Raw genomic sequence first — 17,694 nt, 5'->3', positions numbered from 1 at the left:
AGATGGCATTTGGTACGGTGCCTGTTCAAACATTATTCCGGAAATTAAAAGCTCAAAGTATAGGGGTTCATATAGTGGCTTGGATAAAAGACTGGCGAGCTAAATGGCAGCAGAGTGTTGGCATAAATGTGTACCAGCTATATGGCAGGGTGCAATGAGTGTTCTGCCACAGTCGCCTTTACCAAACATGTTGCCTTTGCAAGTTGCAGTCCTTTGCAAAGCTCCCGCACACCCAACGTGCTGGCAAATAATCTTACTTTGGATCGGTTTAGGAAACCGTGCTCATATGCCCCACTTGAGATGTTCTGCTCAGGTCACAATTGAGTGGAGGGTTTTCTGTAAGGGGCGAGGTTGGAATTGTTCACTGTTGGAAAAGTCTCTGCGATTCATTCCCTCTCAACTATTGCTGCTCCCGAAATCCTGGAGCTGGGGCGCACTGGCCTCTTTTAGTTGTCGTTGAAGCTGGAATGCGCTGGTCTCTTTGTTGTATCAAGTGCTCCGGAGCTCGGGTCCTTCCTCCTCCGGCTCCCTAGAATATTGCCGCAACATCTGTAGATGCCACACTTGCCCCTATCCGTCTGAAGAGCAGCACAACTTGTCAAACGTGCCAAATGAGAGACACATTTTGCAATTTGTCCAGGAAGTCCCATGATCCAGTCATAGCCTTTTCTTCTTTTTGGCCTTCAACAGAAGCTGCCACTCCCCCAGCTGATCGTCTGCTGGTACCTCATCTATTGATTCGCTCTATTGAGCTGTGGTAGGTTAAGTGGGAGGCGCAATTGTTTGGCATTCTGCTGCCTCAATTTTTCCCTTGCTCCTGTATTTCACTGAGCCCCTCGTTGTCCAAATGCGCTCACTGGAGGCCTTGTTGCTGGAGGTTTGCAAATCTCCTTGTCGGTCTTGAAATAGCTTCTGGCCTGTGTGCTCTCCTTTATTTTGGGCCGCCTGTGTATAAGTGAGACAACGTTTCGGCCAGGCATTGTTGAATTGGCATGCGACCCCACACAGATGGCCGTAATTACTCTGCCTGCTTCCTTGATTTAGTCATCTTCCTCTTTGCAATTATTGCAGAGAACGTCCTGCATTTTCCGCATTTTAGACAAACGTTGCGCTGCCCAGTGTATATTAGGCAGCTGCGACTTCCCCAGATAGTGATGCTGGAGGGAGTGAAGATTTGCTTCCTTCCTATCCACCTTGACAGTCATCTTGAAGTGCCGTTTGCTGGTCCATTCCCGAAGAATACATGATTTTGTTGCAGTTCCCAAATTTGTCGACGGACCTGGCGAGGAAGTTAAGCACATCAGCGATGGGGAAATGGTTATTGCAGAAGTGCACAGTCACCCACACTGTCCCGCTGTTATGGCAGAGAAAAGTGTGGCTTCAAAGTGAGAATTCCTATCTGTGGGTTGTCTCTGTTCGCCCTGAGCATATTCAGGATAATAACGCAGGCAACAAGATTCCGGAAGGTCAGTTCGAAATATCCAGCGTAAGCCCGGTACAGTGTATTTCTCCACAGCTTCAAATCCACAAAACTAGAAAAAGCTTCTAAAAAAAAATACAGTTGTACCTACTTCGCTGCCCATCACTGCTTCCATCAAAATGTTAGATACCCCCTGGTTTGTGGCTCGACTGGTTGCTACCATCACCTTTGTCCATTTCCGTTGTTAGGCACTGAAGCCTGCACATGCAGAAACAAATGATAAGAACATACGATACCGTTGATCATAGCCAAACATTATCAAAATACGAAAACAGCATCATTCTGTGTGAGCTGAGAGGTTTGTTCAAGATAAATCCTGCACAAATCGATTGTAAAAAAGAAAGTGTGAAGTTGCTGGCGTTGGCACTTTACTTTCCGGTTATAGGACATTAGCTGACACCACGTCCGATAAATAGGGTGGACAGTATCGAGGTGTCTGAGTAGCATTACCATGTACAGTATAATGATATGTTACCGCATGCAGCCAATCTCCTGAAACATATAATAAGATCCATCCTGGCGAGTTGTTACGCTCGAAGGGGTAACACAATGTGTCCCTATAGGATGGAAAGGCCGGGTCAGTTGACATGAGTGTTTAATACCGCAGAAGGAAATTGCACCATCAAGATAGTGATTGACAATGTTTAAGCTTAATCTTCTAGTTTATATAGTGGATGGAGTATGTATAGTTACCAACAGTAAATTGTGTCAATATGGGTTCAATTTGAAATGCCCAGTAACCACACGTGCAGTCTGTTTTACACCGTTGAGAGCCACATGATTTGGGTGAGAGGCAATTGAATAATTGTCCATTACAGAGCTGCCCTATTCAGATATGTGATGCGACTGGAGAAGTAAAGAGTTCACTCTTAGGAACGAATCATCTCTCACGTGTTATTTGTTCTGCATTTGATCATTGTCATATATTTGTTGTATAATTTATGTCGCCGACATAGAGAGCTGGATCAATGGGTGAAGAGCACAAGGCCGATGAAGAAAAGTTGACGTGAGAGTAGTTAATTTCTCAGAAATCCATACTAAACACATAAAGGGTGGATGCTTTGGGGACGTGCATCATTTTAATTTTACATTATTAATTGATTTTCATGTAGAAACTGTGCTTTTACTTCGTTAATATTTATGAATGTAAACAGTCTGTTGAAAAGTGCTGTTGGTAACGTTTGCCTGATGCTGGTGAGAAGATGGAGCTGTGGGGGAGGCATTTTTTCTCAGGACATCCATGAGGATGACACTGAACGTTTGAGGATAAATATTGTTTTAAATAAACAAGCGCACAGAAGCACACACACACATCGAAAATATAACACATAGAAACACATTAGAGGGCAGATCCACAATGTATGTATTGCAACCGATACTTTGTCTACAGAAATTAAACGCGAAAGTAACCATTCGGTAATATGTGACTTTCCCTCTTTCAGTCCCAAGGCACTGTGATGTCACCCATTGTTATCATGCAGCTGAAGGCAATGCTTACTGCAGGAAGAGAAGAAGAGGAACAGAAATAAAGAGAGAGGGGGCGTTGAAAGCGAGGGAGAGGGATACGGTAGAAGAGTATGGATGAAAGAGAAGAGAAGAAAGAGAGAGAGAAGAAAGAGAGACAGAGAGAGAGAGAGAGAGAGACAGAGAGAGAGAGAGAGAGAGAGACAGAAAGAGCTGCTGGCATGGAACGTAATACAATGTTTAAGGCAGTGTATGCCCATGTAGGTTTGGAAATGGACGGCCAGGTTGTGGTTAATAATTCAGTTGTACTTCCGTGTGTAAAGTATCTGCTTAGATAACAAGGGCCAGGTACAGAAGGGTGAATAAAGAAAATGGCCTTTAGGTCATTGTTATTGCAGTTGGTAGAATGGTTTGGGCAGCAATTGCGACGTTGTGCAGCCAGATGTCTTGAAGGAACTAACACCTGATTCGGGTCGCAGCACGAGGGCTTGCTAAGCAGCCTGTATCATTGAAATGATGTACTATTGTTTAGAGATTTAGCAAAGTGTTTCACATTTACAGAAACTCTATCCAACAATGTGCCTGCCATCGAGAATGTAAATCGGAACGTTTAAACAAGAGAGAAGGGGATCTCACATATGGCATTTTGAATATCGTTTTAGGATGCGGTGGATATAAAGTTTATATTTGAAATTGCAGTCGCCATTTTAATTCTGTCTGTCTATCTGTAAAATGTCCCTACGCTAGAGATTGAGGCAGGATGAGTGATACAGACCGGGAAAAGTGGTGGGCGAGAGAAAGAGAGAGAGAGAGAGACAGGCAGAGGGAAAGTGAGAGAGTAAGAGAAGGGAAAAGTACCGGGAAAGGAACAGCGAAAGTCGGTCAAAAGCAGAGGGAAAGAGAGGACGGGAGCGAAATGGGCGTAAATAAAAGTGAAAAGGAAGGACAAAGCGAGAGTGAGGGAAAGAGTGGAAAATGGAAACTGTCAGACAGAGAGATAGAGAGAGAGAGAGAGAGAGAAAGTGAGAGTGTGCCAGAAAAAACAAATAGAGATAGCGAGAGAAAGCGAGAGAGAGTTAAACAGAAAGAGAAAGAGTCGTAGAAATAGAGCGAGGAGAGAGATGGAGAGAAAGAGGGAGAATGGAAAGTAATTACAAAATCAGAGGCAAAAAAAAAACTGAAGTCTCGACGGACAGTAAGGTCTTATTGCTAACATGTTTTGGGTATAAACAGTAAACTTAATTTACAGGGGCCACGTGAGGTGCTAGATGCATGAATTGTGACAAGAGGAGTGAAGCCCAGGCTCCCCTATCGGCCGCGCTAAGAATTCATCGGTCAGAGGCTTCACAATGTCAGGTGACACATGAGCGTCAGTAGCAGAGGATATACTTTTCAAACAACTGCAGAATGTGCGGTCACTGTTAGGCTGCTGCAGTGCACAAAAAATATTCAACACTAGGAACTGATTGCCGCTTGTGTGATCTTGCTGTGCTCAAACTTCTCGTGTGTCTGTTGTTCTGATTTCTCTATATCTCCCACTCACTCTCGCTCTACTCATTTTCCCTGTCCCCCTTTCTTAATGCTATTATAAATATAAAAAAACAAACACCAATGTGATTTGTCAATATTTTAATTGGGGGTAGGATGGGAGGGGTTTCGAACTTGTTTGGAAGGAGTTTGCTCCTTTTGCCACTTTTCCATTCAGGCCTTGTGTGTGAGCGTTTGGTTTTGATCAGTGAATAGAAGGGATTGTTCAGTTTGACTGGTCCGCTTTCTTGTTCATGAGGGTTTCTTGCAGCTCTATGAGGAAGGTTCAACCAGTCACAATGATTCAAACTGAGGCTTCCTTTTCTGCATTACGTTCCGGACAAGATTTATACCTTTCAAACGAAGTTGCTGATACAGGCTTATTTGTAGATTAACACCTTGCCCCTTGTGGGACCTTGTTGTGTGCAAAACCTGCCTGCAACATTCCCTGCTGAAAGAGGAAATTGCGGGAGAACAGGACGAGTGAGAGCAAAAAAGAGAGGGGACAGCGAGGGGGTAATGGAGAAGCGGCTGAGGGACATGTATCTGGAGGTCTCTGTGTGGATAGTCACCGTTCAGCTCCCAGGCTTAGAGAAAAATTCTTCCAGAAGTGTGAATCAGTCACGAAAATAATGCTTAGACATTCAGAGGGTGAATCCCGGGCTCTTGTTGCGATTTTGTGTTTAAATGATATTTTCATCTCCCAAACCCCACCCACACAACCCGCATCACCACATCCCCTGCCATTTCATCAATTCGTACCCAAAAAATATTTTATCTGGCAGTTCTCCAGATGCTGATTGTGGGGGATATCTCTGCACAAGCACACAGTTAATCAGGTAAAGTACGTCCGTGACCACACTTTAAATAAATAATTTGTTGACTGACAAACAGTTTGGAGGGCTCGAAGTTATAGTTCATAACGGAAAGATGTTATAATTCCCGAAAACTGCTGCCGTCTTATACAATGCATTGGATTGAGGATTTAATTAAATTTCAAATTAATTTATTCCAATCCTGGACGCCTTTCTGCACCTCTATCCAATGTCTTCTTAGAGGGAGACGGGGGGAGAGAGGGTTGGGGAGAAAGCAAGAGGGAGAGAGTACGAGGGATTGAGAAGAAAATGAGAAAATGACCGGGAGACAGAGAGAGGCGAAATTCTTTGAAATAGTGGGAGTTAGAAAGATACAAATAATGCAAAGCTTGAGGGAAGGGATACAGGAAAGATAGACGAAAGAAAGTGAGAGAGCAGAAAGAAAAGAGCAGGAGAGAGTGAGAGAGACACACAAAAACAAAAGTTGAATTGAGGAAGCATAGAGGGAGAAATAGAAAGGGAGAGTGAGAGGTTGAAGACACAGTGAGAGGCACCTAACGCTATATTTATAATGAGAGAGAGCAGGAGACATGAAAGCAAAGGGGGAGAGAGTGATTGATGGAAACAGTGAGAGAGGGAATGATAGAGAGAGGAACAACTGAAGGGGAGGGGCTGAATTGACACATTGTATCTTTTGGGGTGTTGAGAGGAACAAGGAAACACGTTTTCTAATGCACGAAAGCCTCTGGTGCTACTGTCTGTGGGATCTTGCTGTGTAGAGTTGTCAGAGGGCACAGATTGAAGGCGATAGGTAAACGGATTAAGGAAGATATGAAGAAAAACTTTTTACACCCTGACGGTGGTAGGTATCTGGAGTTCATTGTCCGGTTTGGTGAAGGACGCAGAATCGCTCAACTAATTGAAAGGTGCCTAGATCAGTACTGGGAGTGCACTGACATGCAAGGAATAGGACCAGGTGCTGGATAGTCGAATTAGAAAGTGCGGCTATATATTATCAGCATTTGCATACATGATGGACTGAATGACCTATTTCTGTGCCAAAATGTTCTATGGGTGCATAAAATGGTAGAAGGATGGTACTGGGCTGACTGCATATGGAGTAGTTGGTGAGGTTTGGGGCTGGTAAAGGGATAGGGACAATCGTGGACTGAGTGGACATGTGAAAGTTGTGGATTGAATGGCTGATGTATAGTCCTGATTCGATGTATATGTTGGGTTTGGTGGGGTTGGGTTCATCAATGTGAGATGTATCGCCCTCGGGTAAGTGGGCATTGGGAGGGTTCCGGGAGTGTGAATGGGAGAGAGACAGTCTTGGTGTAAGTGGGTATGAGGAGTGTTGTTTGGGTCTCATTCGGACAGAGACAGTTCTGAGGGTGGTTCTGTTTTTTCAATGGCCGATCATTGAGGAACGTGCATGATGTACGGGCATCAATGCCCATTCGATTGCAGAGCTTTTAGGAGGCTGCTTTCCTTTCAGTCCAAACAGTGATGTGTATCCATGATGGACAGGAAACTCAGACAGTGGAACCTGAATGTGACTGAGTACTTCATATCATTGAATAAATTTAATAAATGGAGCAAGGGGATATTTCATCACATTCTTCAATTGCTGTCTGAACGGAGTCTGTGTCACAGCGTAAATTGCAGTGTTAGTGCAGCAGCTCAGGAGCTGCAGCATGAAGCCCAATTCCAAAACAAACATATCTATCCATACAGAAACAAACTCAAAATTCCACATCCTGTACCAGAGAGAGTAAACCATAAACGTTGACCATAAAAGAATGAAATTGGCCGAGATCATAAATAGTAAAATTATGGTTTTCCTTCGACTCTTCATTGCTGGGTCTCTGGACCTGTTCCCACTGCTGTCAGCTCGGAGTCTCTTGCGGGCTCTGCTGCTCACCAAAATGTGCCTGACGATCAGAGCATTGAGCAGCAGAATCAGGAAAACTGGGAGGGCTGGGGTTAGAATATAGTGCAGGAACTCCATTGTTGTCCAGAACGGGGAGTCTCGAACATTGCCTGTGACATCACAAAACCAAGGGGTGTTCCTGAGAAAATACCTACTTGTGAACATAAAATACCAGAAAATGTTCTTGACACAGCTCAACAACGTCACTGTTCCCAGAACCACAGCCGCCGTTTTCTCGCTGCAATATTTACTTTTCAGTATTGGGCAACAAATGCCCACAAATCGATCAAAGGTGCAAGTTACGGTGAACCAGACAGAACAGTCAGTAGCTGCATAAAGCAGGACGGCGTGGATATTACCCATCGGTACGTAATACAGGAAAATAAACTGCTCGCGAAAAATGATTGGAATATGTCTTAAAATCAGGTCCAGGATAACGACCAGCAGATCCGCCACAGCCATGGCCACCAGGTAACAAGTGATACATTTGGTCAGACCGCAGTTTTTGCACTTTAGTATAGCAGTTGTGATTAAGTTGACTGTAAGGCAATGAGATAAGCAACAAAATTATTCATCAGACTGAGGCAGATAATACCACTTTGATTGAGGAATTGCTGATGTTTTCAAATGTGCGACTGCATTTAGTGATGTTTTGAATTAAATGCACATTAAATAATCCACGATTTTTTTTCATATTGGAAAGAAGCAGAGATAATATACCAAACAATGCCTGTGAGGAAGGAGGGATGCGAAGAGTGACGGGGAATTCAGACATAATATGGAGGCTCAATAGTGACTTGGTATCGGAGGCATAACGGGAGGACTCAGGGGTGGTGCAGGATCAATCATGACTGATGGCTTGCCGAGTCTGACTGGGTCAAACAAGAACTTTATAGCAGGCGCTGCAGATATTTGGAAACAATTCTCATTTTTATCTCTTCTCTACTGACTTACACAAATGCATTTACGCAAATCATGATTGAACTCCTCCAATGCATGTAGGTTTTTAAAATCAGTCACAAAACAGACTTACTTGTCGTTTTTAAAATCAATTGAAAGGACAAAATTATATTTATTACAAAACCAGAGGTGCAATTGAAAACCAATACTTACTCCATTGACACACAGACACACACATAAGAAAAGGTTTCAAGAAATGTAATATGCACTTAGATTATTAGAATTGTAGGTTAGGAACCGGTCAGTTTTCTGCAGTCCTTCAGCCGGTGGTTGAACACTTTGAGTGCCTGAAGGATTCTTTCCATGTTTTTTGAAGACAAGTCATGTCAGTTACAGAATGCTTAAATAAAACTTTCTCTACAAATGCCATTATCTAATTCATTTTTCATCACAAAAGTTTTCCCCGCTCTGTGACCAGGATGTCGGATCTCCATTGTTAAACATTCGCATTCCCGTTATGAAGAAACTCCAAAACTCTGCTCCATTCTAGTAACAAGTTCCATTGTTCTCACACACTGGCATACAAAATCTCACGAAAAACATTTTCTTTCACACACAAGCAACGAAACACACATGCTGAAGCAAACACGCACAACATCATAAACACACACAAACACAAATGCACACACTCACACACACACAAACACACAATCACTCACGCACAGGTGTTTGAAGACAAGCAAAACACAAACACACTCACTCTTTCATAATTGTGCACACACACACACACATACATAGGCTTAAATAATCTCCCACAAACACATGCACAAGAGCATTCGTCGCTGACTCGAACTTCAACGTCTAAAGTTAATGCTTTTGGGGCCTGTGTTCGAAACACAGCAGCGCAGGTGTCGGAATTTGAATAAAATACAACACTCAAATCAAACTTATAACAAAGTCGATGAAACCATGGTCATATTTAAAAAGCCCATCTGGTCCTACAATGGCTTTTGTGCAAGGAAATTTGCTCTCCTTACCTGATGTGGTCCACACGTACCTCCAGACCCACAACAGTGTCGTTCACTCTTAAAAAGCCTCTGAAATGGCCTAGCAAGATACTCATTTGCAATAAACCATTAGAGAGTAACAAAAAATGATTGAATCCCGGCAGAATATCTGGCTTCGACCTAGGCACCGGACAGAAAAACGACAATCTCAGCCATACCGGCCCTGCAAAGTCCACCTTACTAACATCTGGGGGCTAGTGCCAAAATTGGGAGAGCTATTTCACAGGTTATTCAAGAAACCGTGGAAAATAGTCATTCTCACGAAATTATGCCTTACAGGTAATGCCCCAGAAAACACCATGAACATTCTGATGTATGTCCCATCCCAACAGTTGGACAGGGCAAGGAGAGGTGGCAACACATAGGTCGCCACTCGGGCGGGGGTTGGCCTGGGAGTCCTCAACATCGACTCCAGATCCCATGAAGTCTTAGGTCATCAGGATAATCATGGGGAAGTAAACCTCCTGCTGGTCACCAAGCAACGCCATCCATCAGCTGACGATTCAATGCTCTCCATTATGCACATCACGTGAAGGAAACACTGAGGCTGGAAAGGATGCGTAATGTACTCTGGATTGGGGACTTCAATGTCAAACTCCAAGAGTGGCTCGGCAGCAGCATTACTGACTGAGCTCCCGAGACCAAAGTTGCTGCTAGGCTGGGTCTGAGTTAGCTTGTGGGTTTTAATCAGGAGTGGAAGGCATATTTCACCACAACATCACCAACGTCCCTGCCGCATATGCGGCTGTCCATCACAGAATGATTAGCGGCTGTGGACACAATGACCAGCCTTCACATTGAGAAAACACTCCACGGCACAACAACCGGCCGGAATTGAATGGATTTCAAACTGGTCTGCCTGCTCAAGACTGCGCACCCATGAGACGTGTGGGGCAGCATCAGCAGCAGAATTGCATGAAGAAAAATCTGCATTCTTGTGGTCTGGCATATCCCTCACTGTAACATTACCAGCAAGGCAGTGGACGATCACTGATAAAATGAAGAGCGCAGGAGGGCATATCAAGAGCAGCACCAGGCATACCTAAAGATGAAGTGACATTCTGTTGATACTAAAAAAACAGGTATATTTGCGTGCCGACAGCATAAACAGCAAGTTATAGACAGAGCCAAGCGATTCCACAAGCAACGGATCAAGCATAAGTTCTGCAGTCCCAGCAAACCCATTCTGGAATGCTAGTAGACAATGAGAATGCTCACCTGAGGAAGAGGCATTAAGCGCCAAGAGATTGATCAATCTCGGCCACCTCTGGTGATCCCAGCATCTTAGCTATGCCAGTATTCAGCCAATTTGATTGAATCCACATGATATCAAGAAGAGGCTGAAGGCATTGGATACTGCAAAAGCTATAGTCCCTGGCATCATAACAAAAGAAGGACTGAAGCATTGAACTCCAATTTGGCCGTGCACCAAAACAAGTTGTTCCTGAACAACTAAAAGAAAGGAATCCCGGCTATGTGGAAAATTGACCAGTTTTGTCCTGTGGTCAATACTGTAGGACAAATCTAAAAAGGCCAAATATCGCCCCATCAGTCTAATCTCCATCATTAGTAAAGAAACAGAAGTGGTCATCAACAGTGCCATAAAATGGCACTTGCTCAGCAAACGCTTGCTATCGACGTTTAGTTTGTGAGTTGCCTGGATCATTCAGCCCCTGACCTCTTAGAGCCTTGGTTCACACATGGGCAAAGTAGAGGAACTCTCGAGGTGAATTGAAAATGACTGCCTTTGACATTAAGGAAGCATTTGATCGAGTATGGCATCAAGGAGCCCGAGCAAAAGTGGTGGCAATGGTAATCAGGGGGCAAGCTCTCCAATGGTTGGAGTCAGATCTAGCACAAAGTGAAATGTCTGTGATTGTTGGAAGTCAGTTCTCTCAGCTCCAGAAAATCACTGCAGCTGCTATTCATGGTAGTTTCCTCGGCCCAAACATCTTCAGCTGCTTCATCGAACACCTTCCTTCCAACATAAGGTCAAAAGTGTGGAGAATCGCTGCTGAATGCAGGATATTCAGCAGCACCATTAGCGACTGCTCTGATGCTGAAGCAGTTCCGGTCCAAATACAACAAGACTTGTATAAAATACAGACTTGGACTGAGAAGTGGCAAGTAACATTGACACCACGCAAGTGCCAGGCAGTGACTATCTCGGGCAAGGGAGAAAGCAGATTTTGCACCTTGGCATTCAATGGCATGACCATCACTGAATCATCCACTATGAAGTAACTGCGGGGTAACATTGACCTGGAAAAGAACTGGACTGGCCATATAAACACTGTGGCTTCAATAGAAGTTTGAGGCTTGGGTTGATGCGACGTGCAACTCACAGCCTTACTTCCTAAAGTCTGCTCAACATCTTCATGGCACACGTCAGCAGCGTGATGGAATATCCTCCAATTGCCAGAATGAGTGCTAATCCCGGAAATCTCACAAAGCTTGGCAACATCCAGGACAAAGCAGCCAGCTTGATTGGGACCACATCCCCAAACATGCAATCCCTCCAGACGGACAGTTGTAGCATTGTGTACCATCTACAAGATGTACTGATTGAATTCAGTAAGGTTGCTTCGACAGCACATTTGAAACTCATGTAGCAGAGCATCTAGAAGGACAAGGGCATCAGACAGATGGGGTCATCACCACATAGATTATCTCCTTCAAGTCACTCACCATGTCAGATTACAAACATTTTTCCGTTCATTTTGTGCCGCCACGGGGTTAAAATCTCCAAACTCCCTTCCTTACAGCGTTATTGGGTGTGCATATGCAACGTACACTGCAGCGGTATAAGAAGGAAGGTCACCCCCAAATTCCTTTGGGCCACTAGGAATTTGCATTAAATGCTGGCAACGTCAGCGAATCCCACATACACGAATGAATAAAACAAAACCGGCAATTACACACATACACAAACACACTCACACACACAAACATACACACACACACACACGCACACACAAGCACACACACGCACAAAGTAATGCACAGACACACACACTGACTCAGAGTGAAAGACTTGAATTCCGAAGAACTCCCAAACATGCTGGTGCTCAACCTTATGCACGCATGGATACACACACAAATGCAGGCCGAAAAAAACAATCAAATACTCTCTCATTCTCTTTTACACACACTCAAATGTACACTCACATGCACATAAAAGAACACGAACTGACTGGCACACACTTTCACACAAACACATTCTCTCCCTTACACAAACACAAACATACACACGGAATCTCAAAACAAACAAACTCTCATCAAAAGGCACACGCACTGACACGCACACACAATCAAACACACACATATCCGCACCCGCCCACACAGAAGCAGTCACACCCATACACATATGCAAGCTCTCAGTCTCTCTCTGTCCTTCAAACACATACACACACGTACAGGCAGAAAGTGAGAGACTCTCTCCCTGACACACATGCACACACTCAACAAAATACACACAGAGAGATACGCACAGGCAGAGACACACACATACGTAAAATGAGCAGACACACAAACGGAATCAAACAGGCTAACACACTAATCATAACGCACACACAGAATCGTCATTCTCCCAACTCCCTCAATCTATTTATCTCGCTCTCTGTGCCCCCACACCTCTCTCCCTCTCCCTTTCCCTCTCTCTCTCTCCCCACAACCCCTCCCTAGTCTCTCTCTCCCTCTCTCTCTCTCTCTATCTATCTGTATATACTCTCCCCCTCACTCTCAGACGCAGACACACACCTTCACGCACACACCCACAAACGCAAACTCAAGCATTTTCATACACAGCCTCTCAGGTGTATATAGGTTCAAAAATAGTCGTACTCACTGGCAAACAAAAGCACTCATGGAGAAACACAAACATACATAAACTTGCACCCATACATACACACACACGAACTCAGACACTCACACAGGCATACGGAAACATTATCTCTCTCTCTTACACAATCTCATGCAATCACACACACACACTGCGATGCAATCTGGCACACACGCACACACATTCAATCACATAAACATGGATATAAGTGACCAGGCGCACTAACACATAAGGAATGCGCACGCCTGCACACAATCTCTCACACACACAGTCACACAGAAGGAACCAACAGCCACATGCACACACACAATCTCACAAATACACACATGCTCAAATGTACATACATGCACACGCACACACAAACACAAACGCACAAATATGCACAAGCATACATTCTCACATGCACACCAATGCCTACTCACTCTCACAGCAGATGCTAAGGGATACAGAAATTCATATATTCATAAACACCCACACAAACACATACACACACACTCATGCAAAACGTCGCAGTCTCCCTCGCACAGACACATGCAAATGCACATACTCAGTCGCATGCACACACAGAGGCATGCACAGACAGAGACATACATGCAAACACTGAACAGGCAAACAGACAGAATCAAACAAACTAAGCCACCGTAATGACCGTAACACGAACACAAAAATGTAATTTCCCCTCTCTCTCTCTCTCTCTCTCCCTCTCTCTCTCTCTTTCTCAGACACAGGCACAGAAAAACACACATTCACGCTCGCACCCACAAGTATAATTAGAATGTCTCAGAAGCACTCTCTCAGATGTGGAAAGGCACAGGAACAAACACACACACACAGGCAAACAGAAACATATGCAGCACCACACACGCAGAAACATACACATACACATACACTCGCACAAAGGCACGGTCACACAAACACACGCACAGGCACACGCATAGGTGAACACACGCACACAGACACTGACACATATTCACAAAAGTACACAGGTGAGGTCACACACAAACACAAAATTTAGTGCAGAACCAAACACACACGCACAGACACACACACATGCGCAAATCCACAGATTCTTTCTGACACACATATACACATGCACACAGGCAATCACGTAAATGTGCAGACATGTGCCAGGGAAGATTGGCATATTGGCAAAAAAATGAACAGCTACACATATAGAATCAAACAGACTATGCAAACTGGCAGCAGTACCCACACCGAAACATCATTTTTTTTCTCTCTCTCTCTTTGTCTCTCCATCTCTCTCTCTCTCCATCTCTTATTTTTCCATCTCCCCTCATCACTTTATTTCTCTATCTCTACACCTCTCTCTCTCTCTCTCTCTCTCTCTCTCTCTCTCTCTCTCTCTCTCTCTCTCTCTCTCTCTCTCTCTCTCTCTCTCTCTTCCTCTCTCTCTCTCTCTCTCTCTCTACCAATCTTTCTCTATTTCACGCAAACACAGACACATGCATGCACACACCCACAAAAACAAAGACAAATCCTCAGAAGCTCTCCCTCAGACATGGACAGGCACAGAAACAACCACACACATGCTCAAACAGAAGTACACGCAGAAACGCACATGCACACATGAGGAAAAATTCACAGGCTCGCTCCTTTATACACATGCACATGCACACTCACTATTTCATACACAGGCAGGGATATGCACATGCAGTTATGCATATATCCAAAAACTGAACAGTTACAGAATCAATCACCCTATACACACTGACCATAACACTCACACAGAATCATCATTGTCCTCTCCCTCTCTCTGACACACACACATTCACACACACACACAAACACATTATCTCACAATCACTCTCTCAGACGCGCAGAGGCACAGAATCAAAAAAGCACAGACCGCAAACAGAAGCTCTCACACATAATCACACACACACACACATAGACACACACACACACACACACACACACACACACACACACACACACACACACACACACACGCAGGCACAGTGAAACTCACATGCATACGCATATAAGAACATACACACAATCTCTCACGGACACTTTCTCTCTTACACAAACTCACATAAGCGCAAACGCAGAAAAAACTTTTTAACAAACACATAAAGACACACACAAACGCGCACACACCCAGCATATACACAGAAACCTAAAAGAGACAGTTAGACACAAGCACATCCCACAAGCTTATATTTAAACAAGCTTTCACTCGCACATCAAACACACACAAACACATATGCAACACAGAAACAAATATGCAAAGGAACAAACACAGAAGCACACACACACGCACAGATACAGATAAAGGCACACAAACAAATACAGTGTCACAGGCACACAGGTACGCTCAGGCAGACAAAAACCTACAAACGCACTCAAGCAAAAATGCATGCATGCATAGAAACGTTCTTACATTTCTCAAGAAATATTAGGGAGAGAAAATAAATGCTGTCATAGCCAGCAATGCCCACATCCCCTAAAAATGAATTTTAAACCTCACAAGCACACCCTCATGCACACAGATATACATGCATACACAGACATTGACATGTGTGTATGCAAACACACAACACTCGCTCACATGCAAAAATCAACACAAATATGCAAACACAAAACAGTCATGCAACCATCCCTATGCACATTAATACCACAAGTTCACACGGGCTCTCAGAGAAAAACTCACACACACTTACGCTTGCACACATGTACATACACTCGGTCACATTTTCACACACACACACAAAGACGAAAAACAAGCACACAAAAGCACTGACTTACACAATTCATTCACAGGAATATACACACGTAAACACACACAAACACTCGCGAGCACACACGCAGACACATATAGACACAACAGAACTGGTGGACGCACGTTCACACTCAGACAAATATAAGCTCTTGCTTTAACACGCTGTCAAACACAAACTCACACACACTCAGAGGAACATACAAGTTCCCACACTCAAGGCACAGACATACACACACACACACACACAAATACAGGGACACAAACAGACAGATGAAAAAAGTGAAACACATGCAACAACATACACTCTCAGGGCAATGCCCATTTGGAAGCTGATATACGCATACACGGTCTCACATTCGGACACACAAGGTCAATTGTGTCACGCTCTTCCTCTCTTATGCAATCTCACACACAAGCACACAGAGATGGATGCACTGACACTCACACACAAATTGCCACACAAACTATTTCTCTCTCTCTCTCTCTCTCTCTCTCTCTCTGTCTCCCTCTCTCTATCTCTCTCTCTCTCTCTCTCTCTCTCTCTCTCTCTCTCCCTCTCTATCTCTCACACATGTACACGCAAACACACAAATCCAGAGGATATGTGCACGTATGCACACATACTCACGCGCAGAATTATGCACACATACGCATACATACTTGCAGAAAAGTAAACACTCACATTCACAAACAGGCAGATTCTCATTATCACTTTCTGGAACACAAACGCTCAGAAGCACGCTGAAACACAAGCGCACAAGCACGCACTTGTGCATGTACAAACGCACACACAGGAAATTAATACGTTTAAAACACGGATTCAAGCTCACACAGAAATGTTCACACGCAGAGAGGCGTTCTCACAAATGCCCGCACTCACACGCAGTAATGCATACATACAAACACTCAAAGCTCTCTTTCACTGTCTCTCTCTTTCTCGTTCTCTCTGTTACTCAAATACACATTTATGAACGCGCACATACACATACACACACACATACACACACACGTACACGCAAATGCAAATACACATAAATCCCCAGAAAAGCATTCACACAATCTCACGTGCAGACTCAAATGCAGACACAGACAGGCATACACATGTACACACACACAAAGAGGAACCAATGCAAACACCAGCACTTTCAAACATGCATAAACACATCCATATCCACGTAGAAACGTACACAGAATCATATGCAGACGTGCACACAAAATTTATCAATCTCATACTCCCTTATTCACTATCTCATGAACACACACATGCACACACTGAGGCAGGCAGAATCACACACATACACGATGTCACACAAACTCTCTCTCCATCTCAAACAAACAGATACACACACACAAACAAAGTCACACACACATAGACACATTCAAATAAATAGACACACATACGGATGCACACGCACTCACGCAGATAAGGATGCACACATGGTCTCAAATTTAATTAAACAAAACGACGCACACATGCACACAAAAACAAACAATCACAAATACTCTCTGACACACAACCGCCCATAAAACAGCACAGACATTCAACAACAAACATGAAACAGGCACAGAAAAATAAACGTAATCGTTCACGCATACAAAAACGTTCACACAAACACACACTCTCTCACACAAAGTAATACACTCAGGACTACACAATCGGCTCCCCCACTTCCTCTCTTTCTCTTACGCACACACACAATCATGAACACTCAGGCACACTCACATACACACACAAACATACACACATACAGAGGCACACGCAGACACCAACACACACAATTACTCACACACACCAGAAACTAATCAGCCATGGTCCTTCAGGCATTGACAGGGCGGATGATTCGCAGATGCACAAGAGCACGTCTATTCACTCTGGTGACTCAGGGGGATTCTGGCCTAACCTAATCGCCTATTCCTGTCATCT

This window comes from Cetorhinus maximus, chromosome 19, assembly GCF_964194155.1.
Source record: "Cetorhinus maximus chromosome 19, sCetMax3.hap1.1, whole genome shotgun sequence".
In the NCBI taxonomy this organism is placed as follows: domain Eukaryota; kingdom Metazoa; phylum Chordata; class Chondrichthyes; order Lamniformes; family Cetorhinidae; genus Cetorhinus; species Cetorhinus maximus.
The sequence above is the reverse complement of the archived record's forward strand: the minus strand, read 5'-3'. Positions refer to the sequence as shown.